A 14,896-nucleotide genomic window follows, 5' to 3' on the forward strand; every position below is an offset into this window, starting at 1 on the left:
GATATGAGATGGTTATAGGGTTAGATATGAGATGGTTATTGGGTTAGATATGAGATGGTTAGATATGAGATGGTTATAGGGTTAGATATGAGATGGTTATTGGGTTAGATATGAGATGGTTAGATATGAGATGGTTATAGGGTTAGATATGAGATGGTTAGATATGAGATGGTTAGATATGAGATGGTTATAGGGTTAGATATGAGATGGTTAGATATGAGATTGTTAGATATGAGATGGTTAGATATGAGATGGTTATAGGGTTAGATATGAGATGGTTAGAGGGTTAGATATGAGATGGTTAGATATGAGATGGTTATAGGGTTAGATATGAGATGGTTAGATATGAGATGGTTAGATATGAGATGGTTATAGGGTTAGATATGAGATGGTTTGATATGAGATGGTTATAGGGTTAGATATGAGATGGTTATTGGGTTAGATATGAGATGGTTAGATATGAGATGGTTAGATATGAGATGGTTAGATATGAAATGGTTATAGGGTTAGATATGAGATGGTTAGATATGAAATGGTTATAGGGTTAGATATAAGATGGTTAGATATGAGATGGTTATAGGGTTAGATATGAGATGGTTAGAGGGTTAGATATGAGATGGTTAGATATGAGATGGTTAGATATGAGATGGTTAGATATGAGATGGTTATAGGGTTAGATATGAGATGGTTAGATATGAGATGGTTAGATATGAGATGGTTACAGGGTTAGATATGAGATGGTTAGATATGAGATGGTTATAGGGTTAGATATGAGATGGTTAGATATGAGATGGTTAGATATGAGATGGTTAGATATGAGATGGTTAGATATGAGATGGTTATAGGGTTAGATATGAGATGGTTAGATATGAGATGGTTATTGGGTTAGATATGAGATGGTTAGATATGAGATGGTTAGATATGAGATGGTTATAGGGTTAGATATAAGATTGTTAGATATCAGCTGGTTAGATATGAAATGGTTATAGGGTTAGATATGAGATGGTTAGATATGAAATGGTTAGATATGAGATGGTCCTCAACAGACCGTACTAGTAGCCATTCAGACCAGAGCCCAGAGCCCAGAGCCCATGCTGCAGACCCTGTTAGTGTCCTATCAGCCCAGAGCCCATGCTGCAGACCCTGTTAGTGTCCTATCAGCCCAGAGCCCAGAGCTCAGAGCCCAGAGCCCATGCTGCAGACCCTGTTAGTGTCCTATCAGCCCAGAGCCCAGAGCCCGTGCTGCAGACCCTGTTAGTGTCCTATCAGCCCAGAGCCTATGCTGCAGACCCTGTTAGTGTCCTATCAGCCCAGAGCCCATACTGCAGACCCTGTTAGTGTCCTATCAGCCCAGAGCCCATGCTGCAGACCCTGTTAGTGTCCTATCAGCCCAGAGCCCGTGCTGCAGACCCTGTTAGTGTCCTATCAGCCCAGAGCCCATACTGCAGACCCTGTTAGTGTCCTATCAGCCCAGAGCCCATACTGCAGACCCTGTTAGTGTCCTATCAGCCCAGAGCCCATACTGCAGACCCTGTTAGTGTCCTATCAGCCCAGAGCCCATGCTGCAGACCCTGTTAGTGTCCTATCAGCCCAGAGCCCGTGCTGCAGACCCTGTTAGTGTCCTATCAGCCCAGAGCCCATACTGCAGACCCTGTTAGTGTCCTATCAGCCCAGAGCCCATACTGCAGACCCTGTTAGTGTCCTATCAGCCCAGAGCCCATACTGCAGACCCTGTTAGTGTCCTATCAGCCCAGAGCCCATACTGCAGACCCTGTTAGTGTCCTATCAGCCCAGAGCCCAGAGCTCAGAGCCCAGAGCCCATGCTGCAGACCCTGTTAGTGTCCTATCAGCCCAGAGCCCAGAGCCCGTGCTGCAGACCCTGTTAGTGTCCTATCAGCCCAGAGCCCATACTGCAGACCCTGTTAGTGTCCTATCAGCCCAGAGCCCATACTGCAGACCCTGTTAGTGTCCTATCAGCCCAGAGCCCATACTGCAGACCCTGTTAGTGTCCTATCAGCCCAGAGCCCATACTGCAGACCCTGTTAGTGTCCTATCAGCCCAGAGCCCATACTGCAGACCCTGTTAGTGTCCTATCAGCCCAGAGCCCATGCTGCAGACCCTGTTAGTGTCCTATCAGCCCAGAGCCCATACTGCAGACCCTGTTAGTGTCCTATCAGCCCAGAGCCCATGCTGCAGACCCTGTTAGTGTCCTATCAGCCCAGAGCCCGTGCTGCAGACCCTGTTAGTGTCCTATCAGCCCAGAGCCCATACTGCAGACCCTGTTAGTGTCCTATCAGCCCAGAGCCCATACTGCAGACCCTGTTAGTGTCCTATCAGCCCAGAGCCCATACTGCAGACCCTGTTAGTGTCCTATCAGCCCAGAGCCCATGCTGCAGACCCTGTTAGTGTCCTATCAGCCCAGAGCCCGTGCTGCAGACCCTGTTAGTGTCCTATCAGCCCAGAGCCCATACTGCAGACCCTGTTAGTGTCCTATCAGCCCAGAGCCCATACTGCAGACCCTGTTAGTGTCCTATCAGCCCAGAGCCCATACTGCAGACCCTGTTAGTGTCCTATCAGCCCAGAGCCCATACTGCAGACCCTGTTAGTGTCCTATCAGCCCAGAGCCCAGAGCTCAGAGCCCAGAGCCCATGCTGCAGACCCTGTTAGTGTCCTATCAGCCCAGAGCCCAGAGCCCGTGCTGCAGACCCTGTTAGTGTCCTATCAGCCCAGAGCCCATACTGCAGACCCTGTTAGTGTCCTATCAGCCCAGAGCCCATACTGCAGACCCTGTTAGTGTCCTATCAGCCCAGAGCCCATACTGCAGACCCTGTTAGTGTCCTATCAGCCCAGAGCCCATACTGCAGACCCTGTTAGTGTCCTATCATACTGCAGACCCTGTTTAAAAAAATAAAAATATTTCACCTTCATTTAACTTCTCTAGGGTAGGGGGCAGTATTTTGACGTCCGGATGAAAGGCGTGCCCAAATTAAACTGCCTGCTACTCAGACTCAGAAGGTAGGATATGCATATTATTAGTAGATTTGGATAGAAAACACTCTGAAGTTTCTAAAACTGTTTGAATGATGTCTGTGAGTATAACAGAACTCATATGGCAGGCAAAACTCTGAGAAAAATCCAACCAGAGAGTGGGAAATCTGAGGCTGTAGTTTTTTCAAGTGATTGCCTATCTAACACACAGTGACTTAAGGTTCATTTCGCACTTCATAAGGCTTCCACTAGATGTCAACAGTCTTCAGAAAGTTGTTTGAGGCTTCTGTGGTGAACAGAGAGCGAACAAAGGACGTTGGAAGTTGTTGACTCAGGAAAGGCGCTCGTTCATTGGCGCGCGTTCATGTGAGAGGTAGCTGTGTTCCATTACATTTTTCAAGACATTGGAATCGTCCGGTTGGAATATTATTTAAGTTTTATGTTAAAAAGACCCTAAAGATTGATGCTATACATCGTTTTACATGTTTCTACGAACGTAAATATAACTATTTTTGACTTTTCGTCGTGACATTTTTGGCGTGCTTCATACATTTGGAGTAGCTTACTGAACGCGTAAACAACAAGGAGGTATTTGGACATAAATTATGGACTTTATCGAACAAAACAACATTTATTGTGGACCTGGGATCCCTGGGAGTGCATTCTGATGAAGATCATCAAAGGAAAGGGAATATTTATAATGCTATTTATGATTTTAGATGACTCCAAAATGGCGGGTATCTGTATTTGCCTGCTGTTGTTTTCTGAGCGCAGTACTCAGATTAAGTGTGCTTTCCCCCGTGAAGCTTTTTTGAAATCTGTCACAGCGGTTGCATTAAGGAGATGTTTATCTATAATTCTTTGAATAACAATTTAATATTTTATCAACGTTTATGATGAGTATTTCTATAAATTAATGTGCTCATTCACCGGAAGTTTTTGAAGGAAAAACATTTCTGAACATTACGAGCCAATGTAAAATGGGGTTTTTGGATATAAATATGAACTTTATCGAGCAAAACATACAGGTATTGTGTAACATGAAGTCCTATGAGTGCCATCTGATGAAGATCATCAAAGGTTAGTGCTTAATTTTAGCTGTATTTCTGGTTTTTGTGACTCCTCTCTTTGGCTGGAAAATGGCTGTGTTTTTTTGTGTATAGGCGCTGACCTAACATAATCATATGGTTTTCTTTCACTGTAAAGCCTTTTTGAAATCAGACACTGTGGCTGGATTAACAAGAAGTAAAGCTATAAAATGCTGTATAATACTTGTATGTTAGAGGAATTTTAATTATGAGATTTTGGTTGTTTTGAATTTGCCGCCCTGCTATTTCATTGGCTGTTGAATAGTGTGTCCCGCAGGTGGGACGGTCACGTCCTACATACCCAAGAGAGGTTAACCAGGTAGGCCAGTTGAGAACAAGTTCTCATTTACAACTGCGACCTGGCCAAGATAAAGCAAAGCTGTGTGACACAAACAACAACACAGAGTTACACATGGGATAGACAATAGACAAACGTACAGTCAATAACACAATATATAAATATATATACAGTGTGTGCAAATGTAGTAAGATTAGGGAGGAACTATTGGATATAAGAGCAACGTCAACTCACCAAGGGTAGTGAGGTCTGCACAACGCATCACCGGGGGTAAACTACCTGCCCTCCAGGACACCTACAGCACCCGATGTAACAGGAAGGTCAAAAAGATCATCAAGGACAACAACCACCCGAGCCACTGCCTGTTCACCCCGCTATCATCCAGAAGGCGAGGTCAGTACAGGTGCATCAAAGCTGGAACCGAGAGACTGAAAAACAGCTTCTATCTCAAGGACATCAGACTGTTAAACAGCCATCACTAACATTGAGTGGCTGCTGCCAACATACTGACTCATCTCAAGCCACTTTAATAATGAAAAATTGATGAAATAAATGTATCACTAGCCACTTTAATCAATGCCACTTTATATAATGTTTACATACGCTACATTACTCATCTCATATGTATATACTCTACGCTATACCATCTACCCTGTCTTGCCTATGCCGTTCGGCCATCGCTCATTCATATATCTTTATGTACATATTCTTATTCATTCCTTTACACTTGTGTGTATAAGGTAGTTGTTATGAAATTGTTAGATTACTTGTTAGATATTACTGCATGGTGAGAACTAGAAGCATTTCGCTACACTCGCATTAACATCTGCTAACCATGTGTATGTGACAAATAAAATTTGATTTGATTTTGATTTGAGGTAAGGCAATATATAGGCCATAGTGGCGAAATATTTACAATTTAGCATTAACACTGGAGTGATAGATGTGCAGATGATGATGTGCAAGAAGAGATACTGGGGTGCAAAAGAGCATAAAAAAATATCGATATGGGGATGAGGTAGTTTGGTGGGCTGTTTACAGATGGGCTGTGTACAGGTGCAATGATCGGTAAGCTGCTCTGACAGCTGACGCTCAAGATTTTCAAGAAGTAAGTGAATATTTAATCGCTATTTGTGAATTTATGAAACCTGTCCCTGTTGAAAAATATTTTGATGTGTGGCGCTGTCCTCAAACAATCGCATGGCATGATTTCGATGTAAAGCCTGTTGTAAATCTGACAGTGCAGTTAGATTAAGAAGAATTTAAGCTTTTAACTGATATAAGACACGTGTATATTCCTAAATGTTTAATATCCATAATTTTATGATTATTTATTTGAATTGCTCGCCCTCCAGTTTCACTGGAAGTTGTCCCACGAGGGATGCCTAGCATTACCCTTGCCTAACGATTGCGTCTGAAGCTGGGCTTGCAGCATGGTTGTCCTCGCCATAAGGCAATCGTTCTCCTGTATATTATGAGTACAGCGACTGCAATTAGAAGGTATAATGTTAATGTTACTACTTAGTGTCGGCTGGTGGAGGTCGTGTAGAACCGTGTCCAGATAAAGAGTCCGGGGTGAAAAAGTTGAATGAAAAAAGTAGAGCGAGGGAAAAATAAAAAATATAAAAAGGTCATTAAAAATTAATAACCGTAAAGCTGGCAGGTAGCAAAGAAACGTTAGCAACAAACCGCACAGCAGCACGTAAACAAGTCTACTGTTTTGCTAGCACTGACTTAAATCTTTTTCGTGATTCATCCAATGGCATTGAGGAGTATACCACCTCAGTCACCGGCTTCATCAATAAGTGCATCGACAACATCGTCCCCATAGTGACCGTACGTACATATCCCAACCAGAAGCCATGGATTACAGGCAACATCCGCACCTTGCTAAAGACTAGACTAGAGCTGCCGAGTGATGCGAACCTACCAGACGAGCTAAATGGTTTTTATGCTCGTTTCAAGGCAACCAACACTGAAGCATACATGAGACTACAAGCTGTTCCGAACAACTGTGTGATCGCCCACTACATATCCGATGTGAGAAAGACCTTTAAACAGGTCAACATTCACAAGGCCACAGGGCCAGACGGATTACCAGGATGTCTACTCAGAGCATGTGCTGACCAACTGGCAAGTGTCTTCACTGACATGTTCAACCTGTCCCTGACCGAATCTGTAATACCAACATGTTTCAAGCAGACCACCATAGTCCCTGTGCCCAAGAACACCAAGGTAACTAAATGACTACTGACCCGTGGCACTACGGTAGCCTGCCTAAATGACTACTGACCCGTGGCACTACGGTAGCCTGCTTAAATGACTACCGAAACGTAGTACTCACGTCTGTAGCCATGAAGTGTTTTGAAAGGCTGGTCATGGCTCACATCAACACCACTATCCCAGAAACCCTAGACTCACTCCAATTTGCATACCGCCCCAACAGATCCACAGATGACGCAATCTCTATTGCACTCCACACTGCCTTTTCCCACCTGGACAAAAGGAACACCTACGTGAGAATGCTATTCATTGATTACAGCTCAGCGTTCAACACCATAGTGCCCTCAAAGCTCATCACTAAGCTAAGGACCCTGGGATTAAACACCTCACTCTGCAACTGGATCCTGGGCTTCCTTACGTGCCGCCCCCAGGTGGTAAGGGTAGGTAACAACACATCTTCCTCGCTGTTCCTCAACACGGGGGCCCCTCAGGGGTGCATACTCAGTCCCCTCCTGTACTCCCTGTTCACCCATGACTGCATGGCCAAGCACGACTCTAACACCATCATTAAGTTTGCCGATGACACAACAGTGGTAGGCCTGATCACCGACAACAATGAGACAGCCTATAGGGGAGGAGGTCAGAGACCTGGTCTTATGGTGCCAGGACAACAACCTCTCCCTCAACGTGATCAAGACAAAGGAGATGATTGTGGACTACAAGAAAAGGAGGGCCGGGCATGCCCCCATTCTCATCGATGGGGCTGTACTGGAGCAGATTAAGTCATACCTACATGTACATATTACCTAAATTACCTCGACTAACCTGTACCCCTGCACATTGACTCTGTACCGGTACCCCCTGTATATAGCCTCCACATTGACTCTGTACCGGTACCCCCTGTATATAGCCTCCACATTGACTCTGTACCGGTACTCCCTGTATATAGCCTCCACATTGACTCTGTACCGGTACCCCCCTGTATATAGCCACCACATTGACTCTGTACCGGTACCCCCTGTATATAGCCTCAACATTGACTCTGTACCGGTACCCCCCTGTATATAGCCTCCACATTGACTCTGTACCGGTACCCCCTGTATATAGCCTCCACATTGACTCTGTACCGGTACCCCCCTGTATATAGCCTCCACATTGACTCTGTACCGGTACCCCCTGTATATAGCCTCCATATTGACTCTGTACCGGTACCCCCTGTATATAGCCTCCACATTGACTCTGTACCGGTACCCCCTGTATATAGCCTCCACATTGACTCTGTACCGGTACCCCCTGTATATAGCCTCCACATTGACTCTGTACCGGTACCCCCTGTATATAGCCTCCATATTGACTCTGTACCGGTACCCCCTGTATATAGCCTCCACATTGACTCTGTACCGGTACCCCCTGTATATAGCCTCCACATTGACTCTGTACCGGTACCCCCTGTATATAGCCTCCACATTGACTCTGTACCGGTACCCCCTGTATATAGCTTCCATATTGACTCTGTACCGGTACCCCCTGTATATAGCCTCCACATTGACTCTGTACCGGTACCCCTGTATATAGCCTCCACATTGACTCTGTACCGGTACCCCCCTGTATATAGTCTCCACATTGACTCTGTACCGGTACCCCCTGTATATAGCCTCCACATTGACTCTGTACCGGTACCCCCTGTATATAGCCTCCATATTGACTCTGTACCGGTACCCCCTGTATATAGCCTCCACATTGACTCTGTACCGGTACCCCTGTATATAGCCTCCACATTGACTCTGTACCGGTACCCCCTGTATATAGCCTCCACATTGACTCTGTACCGGTACCCCCTGTATATAGCCTCCATATTGACTCTGTACCTGTACCCCTGTATATAGCCTCCACATTGACTCTGTACCGGTACCCCCTGTATATAGCCTCCACATTGACTCTGTACCGGTACCCCCTGTATATAGCCTCCATATTGACTCTGTACCGGTACCCCCCCTGTATATAGCCTCCACATTGACTCTGTACCGGTACCCCCTGTATATAGCCTCCACATTGACTCTGTACCGGTACCCCCTGTATATAGCCTCCACATTGACTCTGTACCGGTACCCCCTGTATATAGCCTCCACATTGACTCTGTACCGGTACCCCCTGTATATAGTCTCCACATTGACTCTGTACCAGTACCCCCTGTATATAGCCTCCACATTGACTCTGTACCGGTACCCCCCTGTATATAGCCTCCACATTGACTCTGTACCGGTACCCCCTGTATATAGCCTCCATATTGACTCTGTACCGGTACCCCCTGTATATAGCCTCCACATTGACTCTGTACCGGTACCCCCCTGTATATAGCCTCCACATTGACTCTGTACCGGTACCCCCTGTATATAGCCTCCACATTGACTCTGTACCGGTACCCCCTGTATATAGCCTCCACATTGACTCTGTACCGGTACCCCCCTGTATATAGCCTCCACATTGACTCTGTACCGGTACCCCCTGTATATAGCCTCCACATTGACTCTGTACAGGTACCCCCTGTATATAGCCTCCACATTGACTCTGTACCGGTACCCCCTGTATATAGCCTCCACATTGACTCTGTACCGGTACCCCCTGTATATAGCCTCCACATTGACTCTGTACCGGTACCCCCTGTATATAGCCTCCATATTGACTCTGTACCGGTACCCCCCTGTATATAGTCTCCACATTGACTCTGTACCGGTACCCCCCTGTATATAGCCTCCACATTGACTCTGTACCGGTACCCCCCTGTATATAGCCTCCACATTGACTCTGTACCTGTACCCCCTGTATATAGCCTCCACATTGACTCTGTACCGGTACCCCCTGTATATAGCCTCCACATTGACTCTGTACCGGTACCCCCTGTATATAGCCTCCACATTGACTCTGTACCGGTACCCCCTGTATATAGCCTCCACATTGACTCTGTACCGGTACCCCCTGTATATAGTCTCCACATTGACTCTGTACCGGTACCACCTGTATATAGCCTCCACATTGACTCTGTACCGTAATACCCTGTATATAGCCTCCACATTGACTCTGTACCGGTACCCCCTGTATAGAGCCTCCACATTGACTCTGTACCGGTACCCCCTGTATATAGCCTCCACATTGACTCTGTACCGGTACCCCCTGTATATAGCCTCCACATTGACTCTGTACCGGTACCCCCTGTATATAGCCTCCACATTGACTCTGTACCGGTACCCCCTGTATATAGCCTCCACATTGACTCTGTACCGGTACCCCCTGTATATAGCCTCCACATTGACTCTGTACCGGTACCCCTGTATATAGCCTCCACATTGACTCTGTACCGGTACCCCCTGTATATAGCCTCCACATTGACTCTGTACCGTAATACCCTGTATATAGCCTCCACATTGACTCTGTACCGGTACCCCCTGTATATAGCCTCCACATTGACTCTGTACCGGTACCCCCTGTATATAGCCTCCACATTGACTCTGTACCGGGTACCCCCTGTATATAGCCTCCACATTGACTCTGTACCGGTACCCCCTGTATATAGCCTCCACATTGACTCTGTACCGGTACCCCCTGTATATAGCCTCCACATTGACTCTGTACCGGTACCCCCTGTATATAGCCTCCACATTGACTCTGTACCGGTACCCCCTGTATATAGCCTCCACATTGACTCTGTACCGGTACCCCCTGTATATAGCCTCCACATTGACTCTGTACCGTAATACCCTGTATATAGCCTCCACATTGACTCTGTACCGGTACCCCCTGTATATAGCCTCCACATTGACTCTGTACCGGTACCCCCTGTATATAGCCTCCACATTGACTCTGTACCGGTACCCCCTGTATATAGCCTCCACATTGACTCTGTACCGGTACCCCCTGTATATAGCCTCCACATTGACTCTGTACCGGTACCCCCTGTATATAGCCTCCATATTGACTCTGTACCGGTACCCCCTGTATATAGCCTCCACATTGACTCTGTACCGGTACCCCTGTATATAGCCTCCACATTGACTCTGTACCGGTACCCCCTGTATATAGTCTCCACATTGACTCTGTACCGGTACCCCCTGTATATAGCCTCCACATTGACTCTGTACCGGTACCCCCTGTATATAGCCTCCATATTGACTCTGTACCGGTACCCCCTGTATATAGCCTCCACATTGACTCTGTACCGGTACCCCTGTATATAGCCTCCACATTGACTCTGTACCGGTACCCCCTGTATATAGCCTCCACATTGACTCTGTACCGGTACCCCCTGTATATAGCCTCCATATTGACTCTGTACCTGTACCCCCTGTATATAGCCTCCACATTGACTCTGTACCGGTACCCCCTGTATATAGCCTCCACATTGACTCTGTACCGGTACCCCCTGTATATAGCCTCCATATTGACTCTGTACCGGTACCCCCCTGTATATAGCCTCCACATTGACTCTGTACCGGTACCCCCTGTATATAGCCTCCACATTGACTCTGTACCGGTACCCCCTGTATATAGCCTCCACATTGACTCTGTACCGGTACCCCCTGTATATAGCCTCCACATTGACTCTGTACCGGTACCCCCTGTATATAGTCTCCACATTGACTCTGTACCAGTACCCCCTGTATATAGCCTCCACATTGACTCTGTACCGGTACCCCCCTGTATATAGCCTCCACATTGACTCTGTACCGGTACCCCCTGTATATAGCCTCCATATTGACTCTGTACCGGTACCCCCTGTATATAGCCTCCACATTGACTCTGTACCGGTACCCCCCCTGTATATAGCCTCCACATTGACTCTGTACCGGTACCCCCTGTATATAGCCTCCACATTGACTCTGTACCGGTACCCCCTGTATATAGCCTCCACATTGACTCTGTACCGGTACCCCCTGTATATAGCCTCCACATTGACTCTGTACCGGTACCCCCTGTATATAGCCTCCACATTGACTCTGTACCGGTACCCCCTGTATATAGCCTCCACATTGACTCTGTACCGGTACCCCCTGTATATAGCCTCCACATTGACTCTGTACCGGTACCCCCTGTATATAGCCTCCACATTGACTCTGTACCGGTACCCCCTGTATATAGCCTCCATATTGACTCTGTACCGGTACCCCCTGTATATAGTCTCCACATTGACTCTGTACCGGTACCCCCCCTGTATATAGCCTCCACATTGACTCTGTACCGGTACCCCCTGTATATAGCCTCCACATTGACTCTGTACCTGTACCCCCTGTATATAGCCTCCACATTGACTCTGTACCGGTACCCCCTGTATATAGCCTCCACATTGACTCTGTACCGGTACCCCCTGTATATAGCCTCCACATTGACTCTGTACCGGTACCCCCTGTATATAGCCTCCACATTGACTCTGTACCGGTACCCCCTGTATATAGTCTCCACATTGACTCTGTACCGGTACCACCTGTATATAGCCTCCACATTGACTCTGTACCGTAATACCCTGTATATAGCCTCCACATTGACTCTGTACCGGTACCCCCTGTATAGAGCCTCCACATTGACTCTGTACCGGTACCCCCTGTATATAGCCTCCACATTGACTCTGTACCGGTACCCCCTGTATATAGCCTCCACATTGACTCTGTACCGGTACCCCCTGTATATAGCCTCCACATTGACTCTGTACCGGTACCCCCTGTATATAGCCTCCACATTGACTCTGTACCGGTACCCCCTGTATATAGCCTCCACATTGACTCTGTACCGGTACCCCCTGTATATAGCCTCCACATTGACTCTGTACCGGTACCCCCTGTATATAGCCTCCACATTGACTCTGTACCGTAATACCCTGTATATAGCCTCCACATTGACTCTGTACCGGTACCCCCTGTATATAGCCTCCACATTGACTCTGTACCGGTACCCCCTGTATATAGCCTCCACATTGACTCTGTACCGGTACCCCCTGTATATAGCCTCCACATTGACTCTGTACCGGTACCCCCTGTATATAGCCTCCACATTGACTCTGTACCGGTACCCCCTGTATATAGCCTCCACATTGACTCTGTACCGGTACCCCCTGTATATAGCCTCCACATTGACTCTGTACCGGTACCCCCTGTATATAGCCTCCACATTGACTCTGTACCGGTACCCCCTGTATATAGCCTCCACATTGACTCTGTACCGTAATACCCTGTATATAGCCTCCACATTGACTCTGTACCGGTACCCCCTGTATATAGCCTCCACATTGACTCTGTACCGGTACCCCCTGTATATAGCCTCCACATTGACTCTGTACCGGTACCCCCCCTGTATATAGTCTCCACATTGACTCAGTACCGGTACCCCCTGTATATAGCCTCCACATTGACTCTGTACCGGTACTCCCTGTATATAGCCTCCACATTGACTCTGTACCGGTACCCCCTGTATATAGCCTCCACATTGACTCTGTACCGGTACCCCCCTGTATATAGTCTCCACATTGACTCTGTACCGGTACCCCCTGTATATAGCCTCCACATTGACTCTGTACCGGTACCCCCCTGTATATAGCCTCCACATTGACTCTGTACCGGTACCCCCTGTATATAGTCTCCACATTGACTCTGTACCGGTACCCCCTGTATATAGTCTCCATATTGACTCTGTACCGGTACCCCCTGTATATAGCCTCCACATTGACTCTGTACCGGTACCCCCTGTATATAGCCTCCACATTGACTCTGTACCGGTACCCCCTGTATATAGCCTCCACATTGACTCTGTACCGGTACCCCCTGTATATAGCCTCCACATTGACTCTGTACCGGTACCCCCTGTATATAGTCTCCACATTGACTCTGTACCGGTACCCCCTGTATATAGCCTCCACATTGACTCTGTACCGGTACACCCTGTATATAGCCTCCATATTGACTCTGTACCGGTACCCCCTGTATATAGCCTCCACATTGACTCTGTACCGGTACCCCCCTGTATATAGCCTCCACATTGACTCTGTACCGTAATACCCTGTATATAGCCTCCACATTGACTCTGTACCGGTACCCCCTGTATATAGCCTCCACATTGACTCTGTACCGGTACCCCCTGTATATAGCCTCCACATTGACTCTGTACCGGTACCCCCTGTATATAGCCTCCATATTGACTCTGTACCGGTACCCCCTGTATATAGCCTCCACATTGACTCTGTACCGGTACCCCCTGTATATAGCCTCCACATTGACTCTGTACCGGTACCCCCTGTATATAGCCTCCACATTGACTCTGTACCGGTACCCCCTGTATATAGCCTCCACATTGACTCTGTACCGGTACCCCCTGTATATAGCCTCCACATTGACTCTGTACCGGTACCCCCTGTATATAGCCTCCATATTGACTCTGTACCGGTACCCCCTGTATATAGCCTTCACATTGACTCTGTACCGGTACCCCCTGTATATAGCCTCCACATTGACTCTGTACCGGTACCCCCTGTATATAGCCTCCACATTGACTCTGTACCGGTACCCCCTGTATATAGCCTCCACATTGACTCTGTACCGGTACCCCCTGTATATAGCCTCCACATTGACTCTGTACCGGTACCCCCTGTATATAGTCTCCACATTGACTCTGTACCGGTACCCCCTGTATATAGCCTCCACATTGACTCTGTACCGGTACCCCCTGTATATAGCCTCCACATTGACTCTGTACCGGTACCCCCTGTATATAGTCTCCACATTGACTCTGTACCAGTACCCCCTGTATATAGCCTCCACATTGACTCTGTACCGGTACCCCCTGTATATAGCCTCCACATTGACTCTGTACCGGTACCCCCCTGTATATAGCCTCCACATTGACTCTGTACCGGTACCCCCTGTATATAGCCTCCACATTGACTCTGTACCGGTACCCCCTGTATATAGCCTCCACATTGACTCTGTACCGGTACCCCCTGTATATAGCCTCCACATTGACTCTGTACCGGTTCCCCCTGTATATAGTCTCCACATTGACTCTGTACCGGTACCCCCTGTATATAGCCTCCACATTGACTCTGTACCGGTACCCCCTGTATATAGCCTCCACATTGACTCTGTACCGGTACCCCCTGTATATAGCCTCCACATTGACTCTGTACCGGTACCCCTGTATATAGCCTCCACATTGACTCTGTACCGGTACCCCCTGTATATAGCCTCCACATTGACTCTGTACCGGTACCCCCTGTATATAGTCTCCACATTGACTCTGTACCGGTACCCCCTGTATATAG

The sequence above is a fragment of the Salmo salar genome, unplaced genomic scaffold (assembly GCF_905237065.1).
Source record: "Salmo salar unplaced genomic scaffold, Ssal_v3.1, whole genome shotgun sequence".
Classification (NCBI taxonomy): domain Eukaryota; kingdom Metazoa; phylum Chordata; class Actinopteri; order Salmoniformes; family Salmonidae; genus Salmo; species Salmo salar.